This window comes from Pseudophryne corroboree, chromosome 11, assembly GCF_028390025.1.
Source record: "Pseudophryne corroboree isolate aPseCor3 chromosome 11, aPseCor3.hap2, whole genome shotgun sequence".
NCBI classification, from domain to species: domain Eukaryota; kingdom Metazoa; phylum Chordata; class Amphibia; order Anura; family Myobatrachidae; genus Pseudophryne; species Pseudophryne corroboree.
In genome coordinates, this window is record NC_086454.1 from 22,733,516 (window position 1) to 22,743,513 (window position 9,998).

A 9,998-nucleotide genomic window follows, 5' to 3' on the forward strand; every position below is an offset into this window, starting at 1 on the left:
CATCCATAGCGATCATATTGCAGGTTTGGTATTTAGAAAAGTCGATCCCATCAACAAAGGACTTGAATGCAAGTGCACGTTTAATAACTTCAACATCTTCCAGCTTAAACAGTGTTGTTGATCTTCTTAGAGACAGTTCATATCGCTGAAGGAAACCATCCAACCAGTGTTGTGATGCTTTGAATCCTTCTGGGACCATTTCGAACTGTGGTGCCATTGCAAGGGCAAATGCTTGAATATCAGCCCTGCGCACAACCAACGCCTTTGCTCTCCTGTCAGCAATCCATTCACCAATAATGTCTTCCAGCTCAGGATATAAGGGTTGCCGACCTGATCCAGACCTGCGCTTCTTAGCTTTTCCCTCATCCACCTGCTGACTGAGGTTATTGTACTCCGCTCTCCATTTTCGGACCATTCGGAGATCCAACATCTTTTCTTTACAGAAAGATGAAAGATTCTTGCCCTCTGAGTCCTCCACAATTGCTTTCTTGTACCCGACGGTATAGCTCTTCCTTTTTGCACTCATGTCTGGGGCTCAAAACAGACAGAATAATATGCTTTCCGCCAGCACCGCTGCTCCGCTCCCGCCGTGTACAGAAGCCGCGTTGTGTGCGCGGTGACATCATGCGCAGGGCGCAATGCATCCCTGGGACCGGGAGCTGGAGTCTGCAACGGCTGTACAGCATCCATCAAGCAGGGCAGCGGTGAAGAGGGTTAGCGGGGGTGGAGCGGGGGGCATTGAATTTAGTGCACGGACTCAGGGAACGGGAATTTTGATAGGGCTTATTTTCGGGGTAGGGCTTATTTTGGACCAGTTTCCAAAAGCAAGGGTAGGGCTTATTTTCGGGGTAGGGCTTATTATCGGGGAAACACGGTAGGGGGGGCTAAGAGGGCATGCGCCCCGGGTGCAGGATTTGAGGTGGTGCCAAGGAGTTACAGAGGAACAGGGGTTTTTAGTTTTTTTTTACCGGCAGGGCTGTGCTGCTCCAGTGAGGCAGAAGACAGCTCCCTTGGCAATGTCTCTGACCCACCAGTCTGCCCACAGCTGGCTCACAGCGCTTTACGGGTGAGCTCCAGTACCTGGGATCTCTCCTATGCCGGTTACTCTCTTAAACTCTCTTCTTTGCCATGCAGTGCTGCGACTAGCGTGCGGTGCACCTTACAAGCTATAGAAGTGCACTGTGCTCCCAGTTAGCAAGATCAACCTCCGCTTTGCCTCCCAGATGGGGGGATTTGGTGTACCTTTTAGGGGGATGTAGTGTAGTGATGTAGTGTACCATATAGTGTATGTAGTGTAGTAATGTATTGCAGTATATAGGGGATTGTAGTGCACTGATGTGGTGTAGCATATAAGAGGATGTAGTGTAGCATATAGGGTATGTAGTGTAGTAATGTATTGCAGTATATAGGGGCATGTAGTGCACTGATGTGGTGTAGCATATAAGGGGATGTAGTGTAGTGATGTAGTGTAGCATATAGGGTATGTAGTGCAGTGCATAGGGGCATGTAGTATAGTGATGTAGTTCAGCGTGTAGGGGATGTAGTATAGTGATGTAGTTCAAGGGATAGGGGAATGAAGTGTTATGATATAGTGCAATGTATGGGGACACACAGTGGATCATGTAGTTGAACACGCTGGCGGGGCATGTGACGCATACTGTAGGACATTTGATGCACATAGGGGAATATTGTCCAATAGTATCACCTTTATCAAATTTCCTGGTAATCTGATATTTTAGCCTGACAGAGTTTATTTTACTGTTGCTGTTTTGTTTTTGGGGGGAGGGGGCGCAAACTATTGCCTTGCCCCGGGTGACGAAAGTCCTAGTTTCGGCCCTGCTTAATGACATGGCACTCTCAAGTGAAGTGCGTAATTGATGGTATAAGAGGATTGGTGTCCAAATCCATTTTCTTGGAAGTGTTCTCTAAGTATGGGTGTCCTATAAATGTACAGTTGTGCTCATAAGTTTACATACCCTAGCAGAATTTGTGATTTTCTGGCCATTTGTCAGAGAATATGAATGATAACTCACAAACTTTTCTTTCACTCATGTTTAGTGGTTGGGTGAAGCCATTTATTGTCAAACAACTGTGTTTACTCTTTTTAAAACATAATGACAACAGAAACTACCCAAATGACCCTGATCAAAAGTTTACATACCCTGGAGATTTTGGCCTGATAACATGCACACAAGTTGACAACAAACGGGGTTGAATGGCTACTAAAGGTAACCATCCTCACCTGTGATCTGTTTGCTTGTAATTAGTGTGTGTGTAAAAAAGGTCAGTGAGTTTCTGGACTCCTGAAAGACCCTTGAATCTTTCATCCAGTGCTGCACTGACGTGTCTGGATTCTTTGTCATGGGGAAAGCAAAAGAATTGTCAAAGGATCTGCGGGAAAAGGTAATTGAACTGTATAAATGTTAGGGTCTCCTGCCCTGTGCTGCCACGTCGTCGTGGCAACCGGGAGACAAGTGCTAGCGGAGTAACCTGAGCGCAGCTGATACTCCGGTTCGGGTCTTTTGCTGTGCAGTGGTTACAGGCTCTGTGCACGGCAGGGGATCCGGTGCTGGTTTTTGTGCTCACAGTCTGTGAGGTCTGAGTGGGGCGTGGACAGCACCTGCTATATAAGGCCTCTTCTCAGGTTAAGCAGATGCTGCTGAATCTTTGTTGGTTAGTCAGTTCCTAAAAGTTAGCCAGTACTGTGTAGCTTTGTATTTGTTGTTGCTTACTGCAAATAGGCCTGGGGATTTGGTATTACACTCTGCCAATCCAGACCTAGCAGTAAGACTGGAGTCAGTCGTTTAACTTGCTGGGGTTCTTTTGCTACTCTGTGAACTTAGCAAGTTTGCGACTGTATTCTCAGAATTGCCTGCCTAAATCCTGTCTCACTGTGCAAGGTGTTCAGGGGTCAGTTTAGTGGCAGTAAGCTGAACCTGTGCACTGCAAGTGAGGATTAGGATTGTGGAGACTCTCCTTGTGTCTATCATTCCATCTCTGACCAAGGAGTTTACTGCCACACCCGTTGGTAACCCTTTAGGGTTTTGCTGTTGCCCTTAGCAACAGCATTTCGGGTTCTCTACGTATGAAAACACAACATCTTGCTAATTCCATCTGAGCATTATTAATACTAGGGAGACACCCAGTTTCTTAGCCTCTGGGCTTCTCTGTTCACTTTGTGTTTATTTTGTTACCCTATCACCTTCTGTGTACGTAATGTCATATTCCCCAGTCTGTCTGTGAGTTCATTTGTTTTGCATCCCTATCCGTTCAGACACCAGTACATTCCTGCAGGCACTGGTGTGCATAGCAGTTCAAACACCAGTACATTCCTGCAGGCACTGGTGTGCATAACAGTTCAGACACCAGTACATTCCTGCAGGCACTGGTGTGCATAACATAATCAGCAGCCTAATACTCCTGTTGAAATTTTGTGGGAATATGGAGCATACCCCTCAAAATACGTTGCAACAGGTGGTCGATCAGGTGCAGGTCCTGACTCGACAATTTAATGATTTGTCCATTAAAATGCACACCTCCCAGGCCGCTGGCGGAGCTCCCGCAGCAGCAGCACCTTCAGGGGTTAAGGAGCCAAAAGTAAATCTCCCGGATCGTTTTTCTGGAGATCGCTCGCAGTTCTTTTGTTTCAAGGAGAGCTGCAAGCTATACTTCCGGCTTAGGCCTCAGTCTTCTGGGTCGGAGATTCAGCGGGTGGGCATAGTGATTTCCTTGCTACAAGGAGACCCACAGGTCTGGGCATATGGGTTGCAGCCTGACTGTCCGTCGCTTAAAAGTGTTGATGCTTTTTTTACGGCACTGGGCATGCTGTATGATGACCCTGACAAGACGGCCTCAGCCGAGGCTCAGATTTCGATCCTTAAGCAAGGGCGAAGGCCAGTTGAGGTTTACTGTACGGAGTTTCGGAGGTTGGCCCATGATACCCAGTGGAATGACCCAGCCCTGAGACACCAGTACCGAAGAGGTCTTTCTAACCAGATAAAAGACCAACTGGTACAATATCCCTTGCCTGATAGCTTGGATCAGCTCATGCAGTTATCCATCCGGGTGGATAGACGGCTGAGAGAGCGTAGGCTTGAAAGGGAGACCGAGGTTTCCTTCTTTCCCAAGGGAACCTCAGACTCTGAGGAATTTTCCGAGGAGCCTATGCAGATTGGGGCTACCCGCCTCTCCTCGCGTGAGAAGACGCGGAGGAGACAGCAGGGGTTGTGTTTGTACTGTGGGAATGGAGGTCATGTGGTAGTATCATGCCCAGAAAAGCCAGAAAACTTCAGGGCCTGAGGGTGATGGGAAATATCCTGTCAGGCCAGAAGTCAGAATTTCCCAAGAAGACTTTTATCATTCCGGTGACCTTGAAGATCCTCGGTCAAACTGTCAAGACTGAGGCCTTTGTGGACAGTGGGGCCGACGGGGTTTTTATGGACCGCCAATTCGCCCTGAAACACTCTGTTCCCTTAGTACCCTTGGCATCGGAAATTGAGATTTGTGGGTTAAACGGGGAACCATTATCCCAAGGTAAAATTACCTCTTGCACTAGCCATATTTCTTTGTTTATTGGAGCCACACACTCTGAAAAATTGTCCTTTTATGTGACTGTCTGTACTTTTGCCCCATTGGTGTTGGGGTTACCCTGGTTAAGGGCCCACAATCCTCAATTTGACTGGGTCTCTGGGGAGATTCTTAGTTGGGGTACTGATTGTTTCAGGAGTTGCTTGAGCCTTCCAGTCAGGCTCTCGCAGCTAAGATTGCCAGGATTGCCAGGGTGTTATGCAGATTTTGCGGATGTGTTCTCCAAAAAAGTTGCAGAGGTACTACCTCCCCATCGCCCCTATGACTGTGCCATTGATTTGTTGCCAAATGCTAAGCTTCCCAAGAGCAGGTTGTACTCCCTGTCACGTCCTGAGACTCAGGCTATGGCAGAGTACATTCAGGAGAACTTGGCTAAGGGATTTATCAGACCTTCACAGTCTCCAGTTGGGTCGGGGTTCTTCTTCGTGGGTAAAAAGGACGGTTCGTTGCGACCCTGCATCGACTTCAGGGAATTGAACCGTATCACGATTAAAAACTCATACCCACTGCCTCTCATTTCGGTCTTGTTTGACCAGCTTCGTACTGCCACCATTTTTTCTAAGATTGACCTACGCGGTGCGTACAATCTAATCCGAATAAGAGAGGGGGATGAATGGAAGACTGCCTTTAATACCCACTCAGGGCATTATGAATATTTGGTGATGCCTTTTGGGCTCTGTAATGCCCCGGCAGTCTTCCAGGATTTCATGAATGATGTACTCAGGGAATATTTGGATAGATTCTTAGTTGTATACTTAGATGACATCCTAATCTTCTCCCATTCCCTGGAGGAACATCGGAAGCATGTACGCTTAGTCCTCCAGAAACTCAGAGACCACCAGCTTGGGGCGAAGCTGGAGAAGTGCGAATTTGAAGTTCAGCAAATCGCATTTCTAGGATATATTATCTCCCCAGAAGGTTTCCAAATGGAGGGTTCCAAGGTACAGGCAGTCCTGGATTGGGTGCAGCCCACTAGTTTGAAGGCGCTTCAGCGTTTCCTGGGCTTTGCAAATTTTTATAGACGATTTATCGCTGGATTTTCGTCTATAGTGGCGCCCTTGGTGGCACTCACTAAGAAAGGGGCGGATGTTGCTCACTGGTCTTGTGAGGCTAAAGCGGCTTTTGCCCGTCTCAAAAGGGCATTTGTATCGGCCAAGGTGCTGCGACACCCAGATCCAGAGCGTCCTTTTGTGGTGGAGGTGGATGCCTCTGAGATGGGTATTGGGGCAGTGCTCTCTCAGATGGGAGTGTCTGATAATCGCCTTCATCCCTGTGCTTACTTTTCCCGTAAATTTTCGCCTGCCGAGATGAATTATGACGTGGGTAACCGGGAATTGTTGGCTATTAAGGATGCACTCGAGGAGTGGAGACACTGGCTTGAGGGGGCTAAGTTTGTGGTCTCAATTCTCACCGACCATAAGAATCTGGCATATTTAGAGTCAGCGAAGCGTCTCAATGCCAGGCAGGCACGATGGGCTTTGTTTTTTGCTCGCTTTAATTTTTTGATAACATATCGCCCTGGGTCAAAAAACATCAAGGCTGATGCGCTCTCGCGGAGTTTTGCTCCAATCCAGGAGACCACCGAGGAGCCGTTGCCCATTGTGTCCCCATCATGTATTAAAGTGGGCATTACCCAGGACCTCTTATCATTAATCCTTAGAGCACAGGAGCAGGCTCCTCCAGACCTTCCGGTAGGTCTTTTGTTTGTGCCTCCTAGGTTAAGACAGCGAGTGTTCCTGGAATTCCATGCCAAGAAGTCGGCAGGTCACCCGGGTATTGCCAGAACTCGGGAGTTGCTATCTAGGGCGGTGTGGTGGCCCTCGGTGGCTAAGGATGTGGATCAGTGGGTTCGGGCATGTGACATCTCTGCCCGAAATAAGACTCCTAGAGGGGTTCCTGTTGGCCCATTAAATCCACTCTCTATCCCATCTAAGCCATGGACCCACATTTCAATGGATTTTGTGGTGGACTTGCCCAAATCCTCGGGGATGACAGCCATCTGGGTTGTCGTTGACAGGTTTTCGAAGATGGCGCACTTCGTTCCACTGGTTGGGCTGCCATCGGCCAGACGCCTGTCTGAATTATTTATGCTGCATGTTGTGCGTCTCCACGGGTTGCCACTTGATGTGGTCTCTGACCGCGGATCCCAGTTTGTGGCCAAATTCTGGAGGGCATTTTGTTCCGATCTCCAGATTTCTGTCAGCTTGTCGTCAGGCTACCATCCGCAGTCTAATGGGCAGACTGAAAGGGTGAACCAGTCCTTGGAGCAGTTCCTCAGGTGTTATGTCTCCAAGTGTCAGACTGACTGGGTTGTTCATCTGTCCGTGGCGGAGTTTGCCTATAACAACGCGGCTCACTCTGCTACAGGGATCTCTCCCTTCCTTTGTGTGTATGGGCATCATCCTAAGGCCAATTCTTTTGACCCCCTGGACTCCACGCCTGGTGGTTCCTCTGTGGTTTCGGTCCTTAGAGGTATTTGGAGGAAAGTGAAGAAAGCCCTTGTGTCTGTTATCATTAGTGACCAAAAGGGTTTTTGATAAGCGGAAAAGACCCTGCAGCTTCAAATTAGGAGACTTCGTCTGGTTGTCTACCAAGAATTTGAAGTTGAGACAGCCATCTCATAAGTTAGGCCCCCGGTTCATCGGCCCTTATAAGATCACCAGGGTTATCAATCCGGTGGCATTACAGTTAGATCTGCCCCGTTCTTTGGGTATCAATAAAACATTTCATTGTTCCCTTTTAAAACGTGCGATTAGTAATCCTTCTTCCAGTGGAAGACCTTCTCCTCTTCTGATACGTGGCCAGAGGGAGTTTGTTGTTGAAAGGATTCTTGACTCCAAGATGGTTCGGGGTCGGCTGTCATTTTTGGTGCACTGGAAGGGGTATGGCCCGGAGGAGCGGTCGTGGCTGCGCAGTTGTGATCTTCATGCCCCCAGACTGTTACGCTCTTTCTTCTCGCAGTTCCCCGATAAACCCGGTGGTAGGGGTTCTTTGACCCCTCGTCAGAGGGGGGGTACTGTTAGGGTCTCCTGCCCTGTGCTGCCACGTCGTCGTGGCAACCGGGAGACAAGTGCTAGCGGAGTAACCTGAGCGCAGCTGATACTCCGGTTCGGGTCTTTTGCTGTGCAGTGGTTACAGGCTCTGTGCACGGCAGGGGATCCGGTGCTGGTTTTTGTGCTCACAGTCTGTGAGGTCTGAGTGGGGCGTGGACAGCACCTGCTATATAAGGCCTCTTCTCAGGTTAAGCAGATGCTGCTGAATCTTTGTTGGTTAGTCAGTTCCTGAAAGTTAGCCAGTACTGTGTAGCTTTGTATTTGTTGTTGCTTACTGCAAATAGGCCTGGGGATTTGGTATTACACTCTGCCAATCCAGACCTAGCAGTAAGACTGGAGTCAGTCGTTTAACTTGCTGGGGTTCTTTTGCTACTCTGTGAACTTAGCAAGTTTGCGGCTGTATTCTCAGAATTGCCTGCCTAAATCCTGTCTCACTGTGCAAGGTGTTCAGGGGTCAGTTTAGTGGCAGTAAGCTGAACCTGTGCACTGCAAGTGAGGATTAGGATTGTGGAGACTCTCCTTGTGTCTATCATTCCATCTCTGACCAAGGAGTTTACTGCCACACCCGTCGGTAACCCTTTAGGGTTTTGCTGTTGCCCTTAGCAACAGCATTTCGGGTTCTCTACGTATGAAAACACAACATCTTGCTTTTTCCATCTGAGCATTATTAATACTAGGGAGACACCCAGTTTCTTAGCCTCTGGGCTTCTCTGTTCACTTTGTGTTTATTTTGTTACCCTATCACCTTCTGTGTACGTAATGTCATATTCCCCAGTCTGTCTGTGAGTTCATTTGTTTTGCATCCCTATCCGTTCAGACACCAGTACATTCCTGCAGGCACTGGTGTGCATAGCAGTTCAAACACCAGTACATTCCTGCAGGCACTGGTGTGCATAACAGTTCAGACACCAGTACATTCCTGCAGGCACTGGTGTGCATAACAATAAAACCATGAGTGAAAGTTTGTGAGTTATCATTCATATTCTCTGACAAATGGCCAGAAAATCACAAATTCTGCTAGGGTATGTAAACTTATGAGCACAACTGTATAAATAGCAAGTGCTTTCACTAGGGGCCAGGGCTCGCCATATGTCCCTGTTTGAAAAATATGAGAGGGCACCAATTTTCTGGCCCAGGGCACCAAAACGTCTGGTTACAGCACTGACCTGCCCTTTAGCTAACCCTAATCACTAACCCTCCCTCTAGTGCCTTACCCTATCCTTCGCCCACCCCCCACCCATGGTCTAAGTTAGACTCTAACCTTAACACCCCCCCCCCCCGCAGCCTAACCCTCCGAGTGGTACCTAACCATAACCTAATGTTGACATATCACATGGTGATATTTCAGATGGAAGACTGCAGCGTTCGCCAGTACATACATTTAATATACTTAATATTTTTGGGTTTTGGTGATTAAAAACACCTGCAAATGATAAATAGACCCCTTCATCCCTATAGTACATCCGAGAACCTTGCTATAATTACTAATAACCCTACTGACGTTTATACCAAGTAGGAGGCTATTTTCAGTCTTTAAAAGAAAATGTTTCTGTGTTTGTCTACTAAACCATCCGTTATGTGCCGTCTATATAGTTTTTCGCCAAGGTATCCATATACTGTGCCTCATCCCCCGGGAACTCCATTTATAGAGATAAGTTACATATTTGTATGCCGTGTTTGGTTCGAAGCCACTAACGTTAGTAGTGGATGAATAGTGCACATCACTCCTTGCTAATTGTTAGGTGCGGCGGTCCGTGACGCCGCTCCGAATGTTGTTGAGCGACGGTCACGGCCGCCGCACCTCCCTCTTCGCCCGCCCGGTGCCTAGCAACGCCAGGACGCCGTGCGTGCTGTAGCCGCCGGGTCCCTGGCAACGGGGACGCCACTGGCGGCCCGCGTTCCCCGTTGCCAGATACTTATTTCTCCTGATGAGTTGCTCGTGCAGCAGGGCAGCTGCACGGCAACTATCAATTAGGGTCTGGGGGCTGGTCTTGCTGGCTATCCTGTCATTGGTCAGCAGGTCCTTTTTTATTGGAATCAAGCACATTACAGCCTCGCCAGTGATAGCTTCCTGTATGCTGTTCCTGCCCTGCAGAGGTTATTGTCCAGCGTGCTGTTATCTGGTTGATCCTGCTCCCTGTGATCCTGAGTCCTGGAGTTCAGAAGTCGGTCCTGCGAATCTTTCCAGCTCTCTACTCGAGAGAACCTGTAACAGTCTTCTCGGGGTTCTCGCTCGTTGGGGTTCTCTCCCGGTTTGGTGAGTAGTGGCTTTTGCTACGTCTTGCGGTCTAGGTCGCTGAGTCCTTGTGTTTATTTGGTACTGGTGTTGTTGCGGAGGTTTCCGCTATCACTGTCCTC